The following is an 18,303-nucleotide window of genomic DNA, read 5'->3' as shown; positions in this document are numbered from 1 at the left end:
TGAAAGTGATCCAAGAATTTTCATCTGCATGAAGGAAAGATGTAATCTGAAGAAAGACTTTTAATGTGATGGAAAATGCTAGGAAGTAAAATATCTATTTTGTGGGTGTACTGCTTACTCTGCTAAGAATGTGTTGATTGTTTTATGGAAAGCATTCTCTGTTGGCCTCTACTCTCTTAGTCTTCAACATTTAAAATAGAGTCTTACTAGCTACACCTTTCCCACTTTAAGTTAGATAATATTCCTGGAAGTCTTTATCATAAATATTGCATAAAAGGGTACTTTGCAACTTTAGTAACCACAATAAGGAGACCACAAAGGTGCTTTAGAATGGAAGCAGCAGGACTCATGTGGGTCTCTGAATTCCTTAAGTGAAGTTTAGGTCTTTGATAAAGTGCCCTGATGTCCTACTTTTCAGTGCAGTGTTGTTAGCTCACATCATAGAAGCACCCCCCCCCCGGCCCCCAGCTATTAGGGTCTGTGAAACATAGTTTGAGCCATTTGTGAGCACTCTTAAATGTGGCACACATTTAATCAGGCAGACTTCTTTATAACTGCTTCACTGAATACCACCCTTTCAATATCTGAAACCACAATATTGATAACAGGCTTTTAAAAATGCCTACAGGGCTAATGTAAGCAGAAATCGCCCTTACTTCTAAAGACAGGATCCACGGTTAGTTGTTTCCTTACATAAACTATTTGCCATAGGTGATATTGTAGCTATTTGGTCCACTTTCCAGGAACCAAACACACATTTAAAAAAACTGTTTTATCAAGATACAGCTACTCAAAAAAAAAAAGAGAGAAGAAGAAAAGATACAGCTACTCAACCAATGTTTGGCATACAATAAGCCTTCAATTTACAATAACTATAAGATTAAATTCTCACACAATCCTATCAAGTATTGCTTTTCTCATCTTTTTGCAAGGATATATAGGTGCAAAGGCAAAATTGATAAGAAAAACGCATGTAGTATAAGAGAAAACTAGGTTTCAACTAAAATCTGTTTGATTCCAAATATGTTTTTCCCACAGTACTCTGCTGACTTTTTCAGAAAATGAACACTCTCTGGATAGATAATCACATATCAATTTGTTTCAACAGTGTTTTTTGTTCCAGTGTTTCAATGGCACCTACAGTGATGCCCTAACAATGAGAGATGCTCATTGAGTTATTGTCAACTTCAAACCATGGTTCCTTATGTGATATAGTCTAGTTCTGGAAATTATATGTCTGTAGCAATCGTCACATTTTGGAGGACTGATGAACAATAGTGGTGAGTGTGTGCAGTGGGACCTAGGGAGAGCCACATTCTGTTTCCTTGAAGGAATCTTTGATTCCACCTAACACCTGCTGAGAACCAGGCTACATCCTTCATTTCTCTACATAAACAGAGATGCCACCATACAGTTCTACACACATTTCTTCCCCTGCAAAGCCAGACCCCTATGTCCTGGCAGTTTGGGTAGAAGCAAGAAAAGTGGCTGTCACTTTGAGACATGTTGGCTTCTTGTTCTGGGCTCTGCATTTGGCTTGCCTCTGCCCGACCTTCGGATTTTAGACTCATCAGCACCCACCAACTACCAGAGTTTTGTGAGTTTCTGCAAATGACAGAACTCACATATGCGGGAACTTCCTTAGAGAAGGGTGTGTTTGGAGTGGTGGTGATGGTGGTCTATGGACCAAAGTAGTAGCTTGGAAGAGTTGGACATTTGGGACATCTTTAATCTCCAACTCTGTGGAACCCCTAGTCTGGTATTAATTCTTACAAACTCAATTATGCCCTCATTCATATGATCATTTATTGAAGACATATTATCATTTATTGGAGAACGGAAGAAATGAAAAATTGAAGAATTCGAGAAAGATTGAAAAATGGTTATCTCAAAAATTACTTCAACTCATATCCACACCATTCAAAACATTTGAACTTTTCTGTCATTGGAGGATTTACTCAAGGTGCTTTTGACCATCACATTTCTTCTTTTTTTTTTTTTACCTGTTCCTAATATTTTATTGGTCACCTTAGGCCCGTACCCGGGTGGGTGGACATCTGGAAAAGGGGGGTGGGGTCACCATTCATTAGCTACCAGGGGTATGAGAAGACCTTAGCCCAGTCCTCCAAGGTCCCAGATGAGGGAGTTCCAAGGGGGCAGGCTGGCCTTTCCTTGGTCAGCACAGGTGGGAAGATAAGACCCAAACTTGTCCCGTACGTCCACAGGTCTAGTTGTGCTTGGAGAAGTATTCCTTGCTGTCGTCCACATTGGGCTTGATTGTGTCGCTGCCTGGCTTCCAGCCGGCGGGACACACTTCCCCGTGCTCATCCGTGTACTGGAAAGCCTGGACCAGCCTCAGGGCCTCGTCCACGGAGCGCCCCACAGGCAAGTCATTGACCGTGATCTGACGAAGGACACCCTTGCCATCGATGATAAAGAGGCCCCTGTAAGCGATGCATTCATCTTCCTTCAGCACACCATAGTCATGGGACAAACTTCTGGTCACATCAGCCAGCAGGGGCATGTTCAGGGGACCCAAGCCTCCCTCCTTCCGGGGAGTGTTGATCCAAGCCAGGTGGGTGAACTGAGAGTCCATGGAGACCCCCAGCACCTCGCAGCCCAGCTTTCGGAAGTCGCCGGGGAGCTGGCTGAAAGCAATTATCTCCGTGGGGCACACGAAGGTGAAGTCCAGAGGGTAGAAAAAGAGCACCACGTACTTCCCTCTGTAGTCCGAATGCTTCACCTCCTTGAAGGCGCCGTCCACCACGGCCGTGGCCTGGAAGTTGGGGGCGGGCTTTCCGATGTGTGCGTTGCCGGAGGCCATCACTAAAAGCTGCATGGGTTAGGGCCAGACGTACGGACAAGCAGAAGCGCGGACTCTCGTTCTCTGCGTCCTCGACCATAACATTTCTTGTTAGCTCCATTACCCCTGGAACTCTGTCTTAGTTCATGTTGCTTCTCCAGCATACAGCCTAGTGGCTAGATTTTAACAAATATTCCTTAGTTGAATAAACTAGAGAAAACCAAACTCAATATCAACAAGTTAACTCCAACTCAGGGCTACACTATAGGACACAACTGGATTGCCCGATAAGCTATAAATCTTTGCGAGAGCAAACTGTCCTTTCTTACTGGCACCTAGAATCTGGTGAATTCAAACCACTGGTCTTGTAGTTAGCAGCTGAGCCCTTTAAGCTCTGTGTCAGTCGGGCTCTGTTCTTCTGTGAATTAATAGGTTCTTATGAGAGGAACTCAAGAAGTCTTGCTACCAGGAGTCCACTTCATAAATGCATAAGTTTATCCAAAGAAATGGTTTCAAATGTCTCTGTGACCAGTGGAGATATCTAGAGATTCGATCAAAATAGTGAATTCTGAGAGGATCAGAAATCAGTTCAATTCAAGACAGAAAGTCCATCTTAGAAGATTCTGGTGGTTGTTGTAGGGGGTTCTAAAAGGATCATTTTGATAGATTTCCTCAAAAAACATTGGCCATCATAGGAGCTTCTCATGAGGAAGTTCTAAGAAAATTGAAACTGACATTAATTGGTGAGAAAAAGGCCAGGAACGTTCTATCTATCTATCTATCTATCTATCTATCTATCTATCTATCTATCTATCTATCTATTCATTATAATAATATACCTCCTCACTCTTTGAGAATAGCAAGATAATTTTTTGGAGAAATCTTGCCTCATTCACCTAGATCTCTAATGTTGCCCCTTCCAATTTCTTTAGGTTCCCCAAACTCCAATAATATTTCAAAGGATCATGGCTTGAGTGCCTTAAGCATACCAAAATGGGAGTTTTGCCATGGTGTAACCTGAAGTGTACAGAATTCTAGGGAGATGGTGAGAGCTTGGAAAAACACTATTAGACATCTATCGTCTACATGGAGGATACATTGAAAAACAGTAGTTCACATTTTGATATGTTTTGTTTAATGAAGGTTTTTAAATGCTATTTCATAGCAATACTTTTAGACTTATTTCATATTTTAGGTCCAATATAAATTCTAGAATATGTAGTGATGCATTATGCATTTGGCTGCTATATAAATATTTGTTGTACACAAATGTACAACAGAAAGTCATAAACATAATAACTTACTGTTGTTACTATTAGGGGTTGTCACTTCTGCCTGACTCATGGAGGGTCTATTCACAATATAATAACATATTCCCTAGTCCTGTGCCGTCCTCATGATTCATTATGAATTGAGCTATTAAGATCCATGCATTTTCTTTTTTTAGCAGTCCTTTTGTTGTGTAATTCACATGTGCATCAATGGTTTAAACATGTTAGAAAGAGCTAAGCAATCATCCTTAGTACCAGTTTGTTCTTTTGGTTTTGCTACTTTACTAAATTATATATACACATAATATATATTCCACATCTGATATGCATGATATGTATTATATTTATTTGACAACATTTATTGCACAATTACACATTGAAATCCTCCAGATGAACCAGCTGCCCTCTTGGGTGTAGGTGTTGTCCCTTCACAGAATCCACATTTGGATTTGCGGTGCGCAATTTTTAGGGGTCTCATTGGGCCAGTACTGGTGGCATTTTGTCTTCTCGCCTTGGCACTCCAGCCGTGCTTCCTCTTGCACCTGGCAGGGTAGCCGCACTTGCCACAGGTTGACTTCTGTAGGTGGCAGACATTCCCACCACACTGGCGGCACTGCCTGTGCATCTATCTCATTGTGGTGCTCCCTTGAAGGATACCGTTCCCGTTGTCACCTTGCTCCTGTGGCCAGACCGAAAAGTTAGTCGAATTTCTTAGTGCAAAGACTGGACTATGAGGAAAAACTACAATAACATACTTCTAAAAGACAGATTGAAAGGGGAAGAGTGGGGAACAGCTTTTGCTCAAACTTTTCACTGTGTTTCTGCGTGGTAGATGGATCCGGAAAGTCCTAGGGAGCCACACAAGCCCTGAAGGAGATTGTTAAGAGAAACAAGGACCTCGCCGGAAAACAGACTCCAAACACCTTGTTCCTACGTCCTCTTCCCATATCAAGTCTCTAGGCTAAGCTTCTGAAGAGCAATGCAGTCTCTATGTGTTCTGATGGACGATGAAAGTATCATCGCAGGGTGAAAATCTTTACTCAGGAAACACTGCGCCTCCGTGGGTCTCATTTCTGTGCCCCTCTTTAGCTAAGAACTCCAGATGAGCATCCAGTACCGGGAAAGACAACTGCTGAGAAGCTACTATGAACAGAAGTGGTCCAGCATTCTCAGGACGATTTTCTTCCTCTCCAGTACAGCTGGTATGGCAGTCCCTGCTTCCCAGAGACCTGCTCTTCCTAATTCCAAAGGTGAAGGGAAAGGACTACGGTGTCTGTCTGCGGCTGTAAATCACGAGTGGGTCAGATAACTTCACCGTCCTTCTCCATGGTGGCCCTGGGACTGGGAATGGTCACAGGCAGTCTCTTGAGGACTGAGAACATTCTGTTTATTTTTCTATCTAGGAGCTTCACATGCAAGTTTTTCTGTTTGGGATATTTCACTCCTGCCCCCAGATTCTCAGTACAGTCTGCCATATGAAGATCAATCCTATTGCTAAATGCCCGGCAGCCACCCTGTCAGTTTCCAAGGATTAGTATTTTTCTTCAGAGCCAGAGGTTCCCAATTCCTTCTCTCTGTCAAGATGGTGCACTCAGTGTGAAGGTCATGACAGCCAGCAGGCTTCCAGTATTACCTGATTTAGAACATTTTATTCTTTGTGGGGCTCATTATTATTAGATCAACATTTCTTCCAACCCTCCCCTGCCATCACTTAAAGGCACTATTAAGCCAGTTACTGTCTCTACAGATTTACCGACCCTGGATTTTGTATAGGAACATGGAAAAACCAGAAAACAAAAGACAACACCATAACAAAATAAAACAGAGGGCATGCTCAATTGAAAAGAAAGTAGAAAATAGTAAAAACCAGAATAATTTTTAAATGGGTCAAAAGGGAAAACAAATAATAATAAGTTCAGTTCTAACCTGATTACATCTGCATGACTCCACTCTCTAGTACACTCGGTCTGGTAGCAAGGCTATCGCTGGTCAATAGTCAGAGGGGATTCAACTGAGGCTTAATCCATGTGGAGACCCTACAAATAGATTTGGGCTTTTACTGACATCCATATCCTTCTGCAAACTTGGTGTTGAGAATTTAGGATCTGATATCACTCCCCCTTTCAGATCTGAAGTCTTTTATTTAAGATCCGTAGATCACACAGGCTGATTGACTTGTTTCTTCTATGTGGACTTAGCTCACACGTCACTTATTTGGCTACTTGTTTTATGGAAACCCTTTAAGACTCCATACACTGTTCTTTCTGATATCCAGACATCATCTGATTTTTTTCACCACACTTTGCTGTAGAAATCCAGATGTTTTTCTTAGCTGATTTATGAAAGTTGAGTAGCAAGTTTCTTCCTAGTACATTCTACTCAGGAAACTTCATATAAGCCTGTTCATTGGCATGATGGTGGCATGTATACTGCCCTGAAAATGAACCCAGAATCCTACAATAAAGATAGCAATTCTACCACTCAATCACTACTGCTTCCCTATTGTGTTCTGACGTCTAATAAACATAGACAAGAAGCATGTAGTGTTTATTTCCCATTAGTTAAAAATAAAAGAATGTGCCATGTTCCTATGCATATTTCTATTCACTAACTCATAATTTAATCAGATAACGATATTCCCACATAAGGTAGTTAGCAAGTATAAGTAGCATTCAAGTTTTTAAGGAATTAAACTAAAGATATAGAAATACAGAGGAAATTATCTCTCTATTAAGTGTGTTGAAATCATTATTGTGAAGTGATACATAGCCTTGATAAGACTAATGGTCTGTGGTGAACTACTGATATGTTGAGGCTGTGAGTTAAAATGCAGATATTTGAAAATTCATAAATGTCGGAGTCAAGCTCCGGGAGGGTTGAACTGGATACTTAAAGGAAGGGTGGAGTCGGTGAACACAGATGATACAGACACGAAAGAAGTTCTGGTGGAAGCAATCTCTGCTGAGTTCTTCCAAACAGCTGTATTTATACCATAAAGTTTTGCAGACCACTACAGAAAAACAATGCTTTATGATCAACTCCAACATCACCCTTATTGTTTCCACTAAAACCTGATGAAAGACTATTATAAGGTCTGTACTTTTTTCTATCACTTTCTGTCCTCTTCCTGGTTCTTTCCCCCTGTACTGTTTGTCTTATACGTCACGTACTATTCTTGATTGAGGTGTTCACAAAATTTGGTTAGACTCATAGCCTACTCGCTGTCCTATTTTTTGCTCACAGTGTTTCTTTCCTGGCTGACTAACCTAACACAATGAAACGACCTCATGTGCTACTTCAAAGTCTAATATCTACAAGCAGAGTTCAATGCTTCTCAGAGTTAAATATTTTCCTTTACAAACTCTCCCATGGTAACTGTTCCATTATCCACCTATGTCTCTTTTATTTTTTATACTCCTGAAGCAACATGGGGAGCCAATCCATCTGATTCTTTGCCAAAGACTTTATGTTTCCCCTTTTATGAGTTTTCTATTAATGTTAACCATTATCTCTCCTTCTATGTAAGCCCCTGTCCAAGATAAAGGGGTGTCAGGTAGGCAGTCTATAAGGTCCTCTCTATCGGGGAGGCCAAAAGAGCCTCCCAGTATCTAATCTGAGTGGAATCCAGGGTTTTTCAGTGGGTTTCATTTTCTCCTATGACCTCAACTTTGGAGTTTCTTCCTCACTCAATTCCCATATATCCTCCTCAGAATTCCCAAACATGTCTCGCTGTCTAAGCCTCTCCAATGAGCAAGTTAAGGAAAGCCCCGTCATATTGAAGCAAGTTGTAGATCTGGTTTTATTTGTGCTTCTCAAGACTGCCCTCACATCTCCAGGTGCGGTGAACAACACAATGCACAGAATTCTCAAGAATGGATTCAACAACAGCAAATATTGGAGGGATGTTGGAATTCCTCCCTAGGAAGCTCTGCTCTGCAGAAGCTCCTTCCACCAGGCTGTAGCTTGGCTAGACAGCATGGCTGGAATGGCTCCCAACATCTCCCCCTTTTTATTATTTTTCAAATGAAGCCTTTGGATTTCTGCCTGCACTGAGTGTAGACTGCGGAAGGTCAATCAGAAGACGACTGGAAGAAAGAGAACAAGAAAAAGTATGATCAGAGCTGCAAATCCCAGATTAACAAAAATTGATGACCAGGACTTTCTTGTAACATATCCAGTTATTTTTTCCAACAAAGATTTAGCCACTTCTGAAGTTGGTAGTACAGATCTTCCAGAGTGACTGATGGCTGTTATACCGGCGTGTAAAGAGGCTAAATCTAAAGAAAGATCTCAATTATTCCATTCTACCAATATATGATTCTTAACCTTTTCCCATGGGACTTCTGATTCATTATAAATTAAAGCAGTGACACAAACCCATTTAAACTGTGAGTGACATCTAATCATCATTCTAGTTTTTAGAGCCTGAACCTGATCACCCATCCATACTACTGCCTCTTCTAAGGCACTAACTCATATGTCAAGTTTTTTATCAACTTTTGCTTGTGTCATTACGGCTATGGTAATATTTTTGGTGAATTCATTAACATGTTCAGCAGTACGTACTTCTTGGACCAAAGCTACAGCAGAGGCTGCCAAGGAACCTATAATAACAAATAATGCTACAATACCTAAAAATAAAGAGGCAACAAATCTTTTTCTTTGAAAAATATGTGTCATTAACTGTAAGGTATGAAGTCCCATAGCATCATACCAAGGGGTATCCAGTTTTAAAGGCAACATAAGATAAGGGGGTTGTTGAGCAATGACAAAAGAAGTTATATTCAAATGAGAATAAATTCAATTGGTTAAAACACAATTTTGATAATGAATAACAAAGACCCCAATATCTTCAAATATCTCCAATGTGCCCAAATCACCAGGGTATAGAACAGCAAAAGGGGAGGGCATGCCAGCTTGAAGGGCTCTGTGTCTATTCTTTTGGGGGTCTTTTTAGACCAGCAGGTTAGGTAGCCGTAAAGAGCCTCCACAAAAATGTTTGAATGACTGGACCATTGGAGCCGAAAAAGGTCAAAATAGGAGAAACCCAGCCTGGGGTAAACCAGCTGGCCAAAGGCTCAGGAGTGGGCAAATCAGCATCACACAAATTAAATCTTGTACTTAGTTTGACTAGATCGCGGTTAGCATCTGTGGGAGATGTAGTGGAATAATCATATACATACAGATCTGTACCATTTAAAGGATGCTTTACTCCTTTTCTATCTGATGTTTTTCCCACAATGGCACAATCATGCCAGTTTGGAAATCCTATGTTCCGATTGACAGCAAACCAACTATCATCGGCTTCGGGATAAGGGTCACACGCAGGAATTAGATCAGGAGGTAAAGTAGAAGTAGTAATGAATTTAAAATCTGGAAACAAGGGAATAATAAGTGCTAACATCCCAAGAGGTCTCTAGTTGGCTCTAGTAACAGGGGAATCTGTGACCAGAGTTCCAATCCCAAGAGACACACAAGGCCCTGAAAGTGGTGTGTGAAGATGGGATCTGCAAATCGGAGGCAGGGAGCTATGACCCCTCTAGGTAACATTTTATGAACTTTTAGGGTTAATAAGGGCGCTTGAGTGAACCCCCAGGAGAAAGGAATCATTTGTAAAAACCACGCTTCTGGTGTCTCCCAGGTGACAGGGTGCAAAACCTGAGGTTCAGGTATGTAAGACCAATAGGCTTCAGCTGCGACTAATCCTGAGCGCAATACCTGGCACGTGGTCACTGCTAGCACAGCAATAAAAACAACCTCTGGGGTGGGCGCCCTTCCTTGTGAAGCAACAATGGCAAGTGCTTTGTTGCTGAGCTTCTTCAGTTGTCCCCAGGTTGGTGGAAGACAGTGAGATGGAGAGGGCACAGCGGTGAGGAATGGGCCCAGGCCCAAATCCTCTCTGACCTGGCTGAAGAGACAGAGGATGGGAAGGAGAAACCAAGGAGGGAATGGCCCCTCCCGTGAGGGGACGAGAGGAACAGCGCGCCGGAGTGTTAGAGAGGCTGGACACGGAGCCTGTGGAATTCATCAGGAGAGGACTCAGTGGTTTCCCTCGTGGTTTCCAAGTAGCAGGTGACACTGCTGTAAGGCCGAGGAGGCGGCAGGCCCGTCACAGGGGCGAATGAATCGGTCTGGAACCCACACAGGAGAGTCAGCACCCTGTGGAAAGATGCAAGCAGATCCTCGTCCATGAGTGAGTAAGACGTCTGGGCCTTTCCAGGTCCCAGTTAATAAATCTTTCCATTTTACCAGTGCTTTAGGTTTAATGTCAGGGCCCTGAACATGTAAATACATGGGTGTGTATCCTTCTGAATTACAATTTAAATGATTTATAACAAACATAGCATGATGTAAAATACGATGCCGAGAGTGATATTTAAGCTCTTCTTCCTGCAAATGCTGGATTTGGTTTTTCAGAGTTGGATGAGCTCTTTCTCCTATGGCCTGTCCTTGAGGGTTGTATGGAATTCCTGTAATATGTTTGATCCCGAATGTGGAACAAAAGTTCTTAAAAGCAGTAGAGGTATAAGCGGGGACATTATCAGTTTTTCTCTCTCTAGGCTGTTCCAAAATGGCAGAAGAGTAAACCGAGTGTTGAATTACATCCTTAAGTGCTTCTCTGGTTCGGGCTGAGGCAGTGACTGACTGCATGTGAGACAGTATGTGTGTACAAAGGAAAGTTTACCAAAACCAGGGATGTGAGTAACGTCCATGTGCCATATTTCATTAGGCATCAGTCCTCAAAGATTGACTCCCACCCAGTTGGTCAGGTTGGTGCCTGAGTTGGGCAGACGGGACACCTTTTAACAATTCCTCGTGCGGCTTCTCTGGTCATGTGATACTGTGATCTCAAAGCATTAGCATTTTGATGATGCAAAGCATGACTCTTGGAGTCCCGTTCTATGGATAAAATCATGGGTCATGTTAAGGCATCTGCTTGACTGTTCCCTTCATGTATAGGACCTGGCAGGTCACTGTGAGATCTAACATGCCCTATAAAAATTGTAATTTACTTTTGCTTATTAAATTTTGTGATTTAGTCAATAAATCAAATATAGTGCTTTTCTGGGGAGGAATGGATGCTGTCTCTATAAATGGAAACAATATAACCACATACTGTAAATTTGAATAATGATTAAACAAAGTATTAGATAATGTTTCAAATATGTATGTTACTGCTGTAAGTTCAGGCTTTTGAGCGGACTTCTGATTAGTAGAAAATGAAGTCTTAGGATCATCAATTCTAACTGCAGCTGTCCCACTAGAAGATCCATCAGTGAAAACAAGGGACGCCTGTGGAGTGTCAGAAGGTTCCCTAGAGGTGTTTTGAGAGAGAATTACTGGGTGTTCTTTTATAAAATATAACTAGAGGCTGTTAGGTGAATGCTATGTTATGATCCCTGTATATCCTGCAAAGGGCAACCTGCCAATCTGGATCAGATTGTACAAGGTCTCCAAGCTGATGAGCACTGTAAGGTGATGTAATATTGGGGACTTCTATACCGAACAACTCTATTTCTTTTATTTCCCTTTATGACAAACAATGCTTTCAAGGAAGTATAAGGAGTGACCATTTTAGGAGAATTGGGAGCTAAATATAACCATTCCAGGGATCCATTCTGCCACAAACATCCCATAGGGGAATGGACAGTAGGTAGCAAAATCAAAGACGAAGGTTTTAAATAGTCTAATCTTGCTCATTGGTGATTTATTATTGTTTTTTGTACCTTTTCAATGGCCAATGTTCCATCCTGAGTCAATGCCTTAGTATCTTAGGTTTAGGGTCCCCTTGTAAAATGACAAATAAAGGTTTCAAATCATTAGTGGTTAACTTTGAAAAAGGATGAATCCAATTAACAACCCCTAATAATTTTCTAAAATTGTTTAAGGTTTTTAATGATTCCTGTTTTAATTGTATAGGTTGAGTACTTATTTTCTCTCCCAATATTTTCCTCCCCAAACAAGAAAAAGTGGATTGTTTGTATTTTTTCTGTTGATCTTTTAGTCCCTGTTGAGTTAGAGCCAATATAGTATCTTGTAAAATTTCTTGCAATATCCCACGGTTTTGATGGGCTGAAAGAATATCATCCATATAATGGATAACATAAGCTTCTAAATATTTATTCCTAATTGACTGCAAGGCTGCGCTTACATGTTTCTGATACAAGGCAGGGCTCTTTGAAAGCCGAAACCCAAAGGAGGCGGGGGTGGAGACCAGCCTTTAGACTTCTGAATTTTAGATTGAATTGCCAAATTTTTTATCGAGCCATAATGGAGCATTTTACAGTGACCTTTTGATTGAACTCAGGGTAAATCCCAATCATTGCCATGATATCGGGCAGCTGCTTCTCCTAAGTCAGCTTCATCTTCAGGTGAAAGTTTATCATCATTTCCCCTGAGTCAGTTTCAACAGTATAAATCAGTTTGCTCTCCGCTTGTTCCGCCTTTAGAGGCATTTTCTCATCTTGCAAAGAAAGGTGTTTGGAAAGTTGAGTAGCCTCTTGTAAGAGCTCTAAGGAATCTCTCACTCGGCTCCATGCGGAGAATGTTTCCCGGGGGTTTCTTTGGGCCAATGTTCATTATGGTGCTCTTTTAATTCTTCCCCCACTGTAGTCCATGTAGCTAAGCTGACGGAACCTTCTCCAGGAAACCATGGACTGCATCGCAGGACAAAATTTAAAAATGCTTTTATCTGATGAGTCGACACACGGACCCCTTTTCTGTTAAGAATTTGCTTTAGGATTTCTACAAACAAAGTCGTCTCTCCTTAGACTCACAGTGGCCCAAAATTCTCAGGTTCTTTATCTGTTCACCCCTACTTACCTGGTTGCCTCGCGCCAGGGCTCTGCAGTACCCTACGTGAAATCCTGTCCACACTGAAAACGAGAAAAGATTACCTTCAGGTCCCTGTTTGGGGGCCTCTTGTGGGAGTCCAGCTCCGGGAGGGTTGAACTGGCTACTTGAAGGAGGGGTGGACCCAGCGAACACAGCTGAGACAGACACGAGAGATATTCTGGTGGAAGCAATCTCTGCAGAGTTCTTCCAAACAGCTGTATTTATACCATAAAGTTTTGCAGACCACTACAGAAAAACAATGCTTTATGATCAACTCCAAAGTCACCCTTATTGTTTCCACTGAAACCTGATGAAAGACCATTCATTATAAGGGCTGTACTTTTTTCTATCACTTTCTGTCCCCTTCCTGGTTCTTTCCCCTGTACTGTTTGTCTTATATGTCACATACTATTCTTGATTGAGGTGTTCCCAAAATTTTGTTGGACTCATATCCTACTCGCTGTCCTATTTTTTGCTCCCAGTGTTTCTTTCCTGGCTGACTAACCTAACACAATGAAACGACCTCATGTGCTACTTCAAAGCCTAATATCTACAAGCAGAGTTAAGTGTTTCCCAGAGTTAAATATTTTCCTTTACGAACTCTCCCATGGTAACTGTTCCATTGTCTTCCTATGTCTCTTTTATTTTTTATACTCCTGAGGCACCATGGGGAGCCAAACCGTCTGATTCTTTCCCAAAGACTTAATGTCTCCCCTTTTACATGTTTTCTATTAATGTTAACCATTCTCTCTCCTTCTGTGTAAGACCCTGTCCAAGGTAAAGGGGCATCAGTTGGGGGAGGCAGTCCTCAAGTGCCTCTATATCGGGGAGGCCAGAAGAAACTCCACTACCTACTCTGAATGGAATCCAGGGTTTTTCAGTGGGTTTCATTTTCGGCTCTGACCTCAACTTTGGGGTTTCTTCCTCACTCTATTCCCACATATCCTCCTCAGAATTCCCAAAGATGTCTCGCTGTCTAAGCCTTTCCAATGCCCGAGTTAAGGAAAGCCCCGTCATATTGAAGCAAGTTTTAGACTGGTTTCATTTGTGCTTCTCAAGACTGCCCTCACATCTCCAGGTGCGGTGAACATGACAACGCACAGAATTCTCATGAATGGATTTAACAGTAGCAAATACGTGAGGGATGTTGGAAAGCCTCTCTGGGAAGCTCTGCTCTGCAGAAGCTCCTTCCACCAGGCTGAGGCCTTGTGAGACAGCATGGGACAGATGGCCCTCAACACATAAATGTATTTAATAGCTTACAGTTTCACTAAGCTCATGAAGTTGAACTATATAAGACAGTGATAATTGTTTGTTTTTGATCCATAACAACAGTAATTTCATGAAATTCGGTTAGAGTTAAAAAAAAACTGTAGGAGAATCACTTAACCCCTCTGATTCATAATGGTTAAAATTTTACCTCATTATTGTTGTGGGAATTAAATTGCTATTGGGAGTATCGTGAAAGTTCAGTAAACAGTAGATGTTATTTTTATTTATAGTGAAATAAAACTTTATGCAACATGTTACCACAATAATATTTTAATGTATTAAGGAACTATATTCTGACTATTATATTTTTCTCTGAAATGCAGAGCATGGCCACAGTGGCCTTCTGATGCTCTAAACATGAACCTATCCAGAGAGCAAGGATGTGAACCTCTTCAAAGGTTTCGTGTTTGACTTTCAGTTTTAAATGTCACACATACAAAAAAAAAGATTTCCTTCAGGAAAACTCCTGAGAGTAAGCCCAAGAGATTTCTTGCTCAATTCTTTGTCAAACAACACCTCGAGACCTTTCAACATTCGTTTCAGATGTCCTCCCCAAGAGGATAATTGTCTGCGCTGCACCTTCAGTGAGTTTTAAGCCAAGCTGACCTATATTGCATATGCTGAGTCTTTGATGGACGTCAACTGAAGTTTTGTTCATAACACTGGTACAGAATGCACAAGAGAAATATGCATAGCAGAAAAGCAAAATGCACTTTAGGTGATAAATTATATCAGTGCCTCTAATTTTTTGAGTACTAAGAAAATAAAATAATGTAGGCAGTGTGAAGCACATTTTTTGCTAATGCATTAAACAGAAAATCAGTTATGATGCTCAGTCATAGAAGACATATTTTCAAGTTGGTATTAAGCACCAAAAAAACAAACCCTTGACCCAATTAAACTTGAATCTACATAATAATTTAGAGCTAGTTTGGTACTTGTTTCTTTGGTTTTCTCTCCGTCTTTGCCTCTCTGACGTATACTCTTGGCTTATTTTCTAAGAACTGATTTACATATATCATGTTCCAGGCATTTGTTTTTCTTTCCTTTATAAGACATCTGTTTTTTTCCCCCTCAGGATCAGCTCCTGGGAGGCATAGGGAAAACACATGCATCTTGGTCTACTCTACCAAAGGTGATTGGGCAGGAGATTCATTTTAGATTTTCTCTTTTATGACTGCTCAGTTGGTTCTTCCCAAAATGTCAGCATTCCCCCCCACCCCAAAAATATTTCCTAAATTGCTGTCAGGTTCTGACAGGAAATTGGGGAAGGGCAATTAATATCACATTTACCTGCAAGATCCCCAAGGTCAGAGACAATGAGGCTTTGGAACCTGAAAGTTGAGCCTGGAATGGCAGCTCCGTTCCCTGGGTCATTTGCTAATGGCAGAAAAGGAAGAGGACATGAATAGTTCCCAGGCAAAAGGAAGCAAAGCTGTGGAGCACAAACAGAGGGAAACAGCAACCCACAGAGCAGCGACACAGCTCTGTGGGGAGCTGCCTTCAGCGTCCACCTGGGTTTACTGGTGCAAGAGGCAAGCAGAAGCCTTGCCTTGCTCAGTCCAAGGGGTCTGTGCACAGCCACAGGTGAACGATTAGAAGAGCTAGGCATCTGCAAAAATACATTGACCATTAAAGCTTATTAATGTTTCCAGAGCTATCTGTGTTTTAACCTAATTTATATTTATAATGGGAACCTTAAAGGAAGGAGCTTTATGGAATTAATCCATTATCCGTACTAACAGAAATGTGAGGACGGAGACTTAGGCCTGTTAAATTAACCTAAAACCAGCTTGTCAGTTCTGTGAGGTGCAAACTTCATTGGCTTGATCTATGAGAATGATTAAATGTTAGAACAGATGGGGGCTTAGGGATGTGAACTGTACTTTTTTTTTTCGATGAAAAATTTGAGAACTAGACTTAAAGTGACAGAGCAGGAAATCTGTTTGAATTCCTGATTATAGAAGAATGTGCTGCTACTTCCTTAGGGAAGTTTGAGACCCCCCCCCCCCCCCCCCCTCGCCTTCGGAAAACCATCTCCGCCACTTTAATGGTCCTGTGCGGAGTAGAATAGGTCATTGAACTAGATAACATTCTATTCGTGTATTTTGTTTTATAAACATGCAATGATACATACTATAAGTATTGCATGCAATTAAAATATTACTATTCATATGCTCTCTTTAAACTTCAGTTACTGGAGCTGATAGCCTAAGGAAATAGTCTGAAAAAATTGCTGACTGTTGGATAAACCAATTGAAATATCATCAAATAAAGAATTAAAAAAATCCCTCCCACAATTCCCTTTAGTAGATCAGAACTAGATGCCAATTACTAGCTGTTTTAGCATGGTGTTTAGATGCAATGATCAGAAGAAAACCCTTTGGGTGTCCTTTGAATCTGTGAAGTCATAGAACCACAGGAATATCTTATGTATAAATTGCTATTACACATAGCATTAATTATCTTCTAAGAGACATTATCAGAAGAGACCAGGGTCAGCGAAGGACATTGTGCTTGGTAAAGTAGAGGTTCAGTCAAGAAGAGGAAGTTCTTCCACGAGATGGATTAACGTAGTGACTGCCACAATGAGTAGAAACACGTGAGGACACTTCAAAAATGTCATGGAAAAAATGGCAGAGAAAAATCATGGACAATTTCCATGAACTTGTTGAACTTAGCAGTGCTCGTGAAGATGGTGCAGAGTTTAATCGGGTCTTGTTTGGCTGAATATAGAGCCTATTCATCAGAAAGGACCCAGCAGCACCTAGCACAACAGTAATTCCCTAACGTGGACTGAATCAAAGTGTGTTCCAAGGATATAGGGGTCCCTGAGAGCCTTTGGGGGGCTCCTGACAAGTTCTTCCTTGTCCAATATCATACTGGTATGAGGTTAGGTTTTCTTCATATATCTCAATAGAAACAGTATACCACCACAGATTGAAAGAGGATATAATTAAGCAGATTTGCAAAATATGAAGCAAAGCAATTTTATTGCAAAATATCTGTTTTGAAATTTTTTGCACTTTTCATAGAAATATATAGTTGAATATATATTGATATATAGATATAGTTGACTATATATTGATATAGTCAATTTTGTTATTTAAAATAAACAAGTTAATTAATGTTTTTTATGTTCCGGGTTTGAGTGTTGAATACAGGACATACCTGACTTGGAGAGCGTTTTCCAGATTCTTCCTTCCTCTGTTAATAGAGGGCTTTATCTGTTTTTGATTTTGTTTTTCTTTTTAATCATTTTATCACAATCCATACATCCATCCCTTGTGTCAAGCACATTTGTACATTTGTTGCCATCATCATTTTCAAAACATTTTCTTTCTACTTGAGTGCCTTGTTTATTTTTACTGCTATCACCGACCTTGAAGCATAAAATGTTGGCAAAATGTAAATGTTAGCTCTGGCTGATAATTAGATAAAGTGTATATGGGTTTGTTTACTTAAGAGCTCAACTTGATTTTATAATGCGTGCATGCTTGTGAATCAAGCTGTTTTAACCTAAGGAACAAATGAAGTTATATGTGTATATAACAACTTCAGGATGAGGATCTCTAATTTATTTGCTGATGCTAAATTGAGTTATCAAATATTTGCTGAAATTGAACATTCACAGAACTTTTTAAAGAAATAGGTGTATATGTGTTCAGGTCTGCCCAATAGTATGTTCATTTTTTATGCTTAAAGCATTACTATACAAGCTGTTGAAACAAAGAAACATTTTTAACATTTATGATACTAGACAGACTGGGTTAAGTTTATTCCTAAACTCGGGAAGAAAATTGGGGATATGATTGCCCCCACAGGGGCAATTCTGCCTGTCCTGTAGAGCCTCTTTGAGTCTGAATCAGCTTGATGGCAGAGAGTTTGTTTTTAGTTTTATTCCTCAAAGCAAGGTCATTTGCATTTCAGAAGACTCCCCCATCCAGAGGCTAGTTAGAACACAAACACTACTGTTAATATTTGAATCAGACTGTAGCCAACATTGACAAACCCTGTTCATTGAAGGAGTCCTGGTGCTAGGTGCTTAAGTATTGGGCTGCTAACTGCAAATCAGGCACTGTTGTGTTGACTGCAAACCCACCAGCCTCTCCCAGCTTCCCT

At 40.8% G+C, this 18,303-nt stretch overlaps 1 pseudogene; it reads right to left on the bottom strand.

The window, feature by feature from the left end:
• Positions 1 to 2,222: 2,222 nt before the first annotated feature.
• On the bottom strand, positions 2,223 to 2,830 carry LOC142454214 (peroxiredoxin-2 pseudogene; annotated as a pseudogene).
• Between the last annotated feature and the right edge of the window lie 15,473 nt (positions 2,831 to 18,303).

This window comes from Tenrec ecaudatus, chromosome 8 (genome assembly GCF_050624435.1).
Source record: "Tenrec ecaudatus isolate mTenEca1 chromosome 8, mTenEca1.hap1, whole genome shotgun sequence".
NCBI lineage: Eukaryota > Metazoa > Chordata > Mammalia > Afrosoricida > Tenrecidae > Tenrec > Tenrec ecaudatus.
Note: the sequence above shows the minus strand (reverse complement) of the source record. Positions and strands in the feature narration are given on the sequence as shown.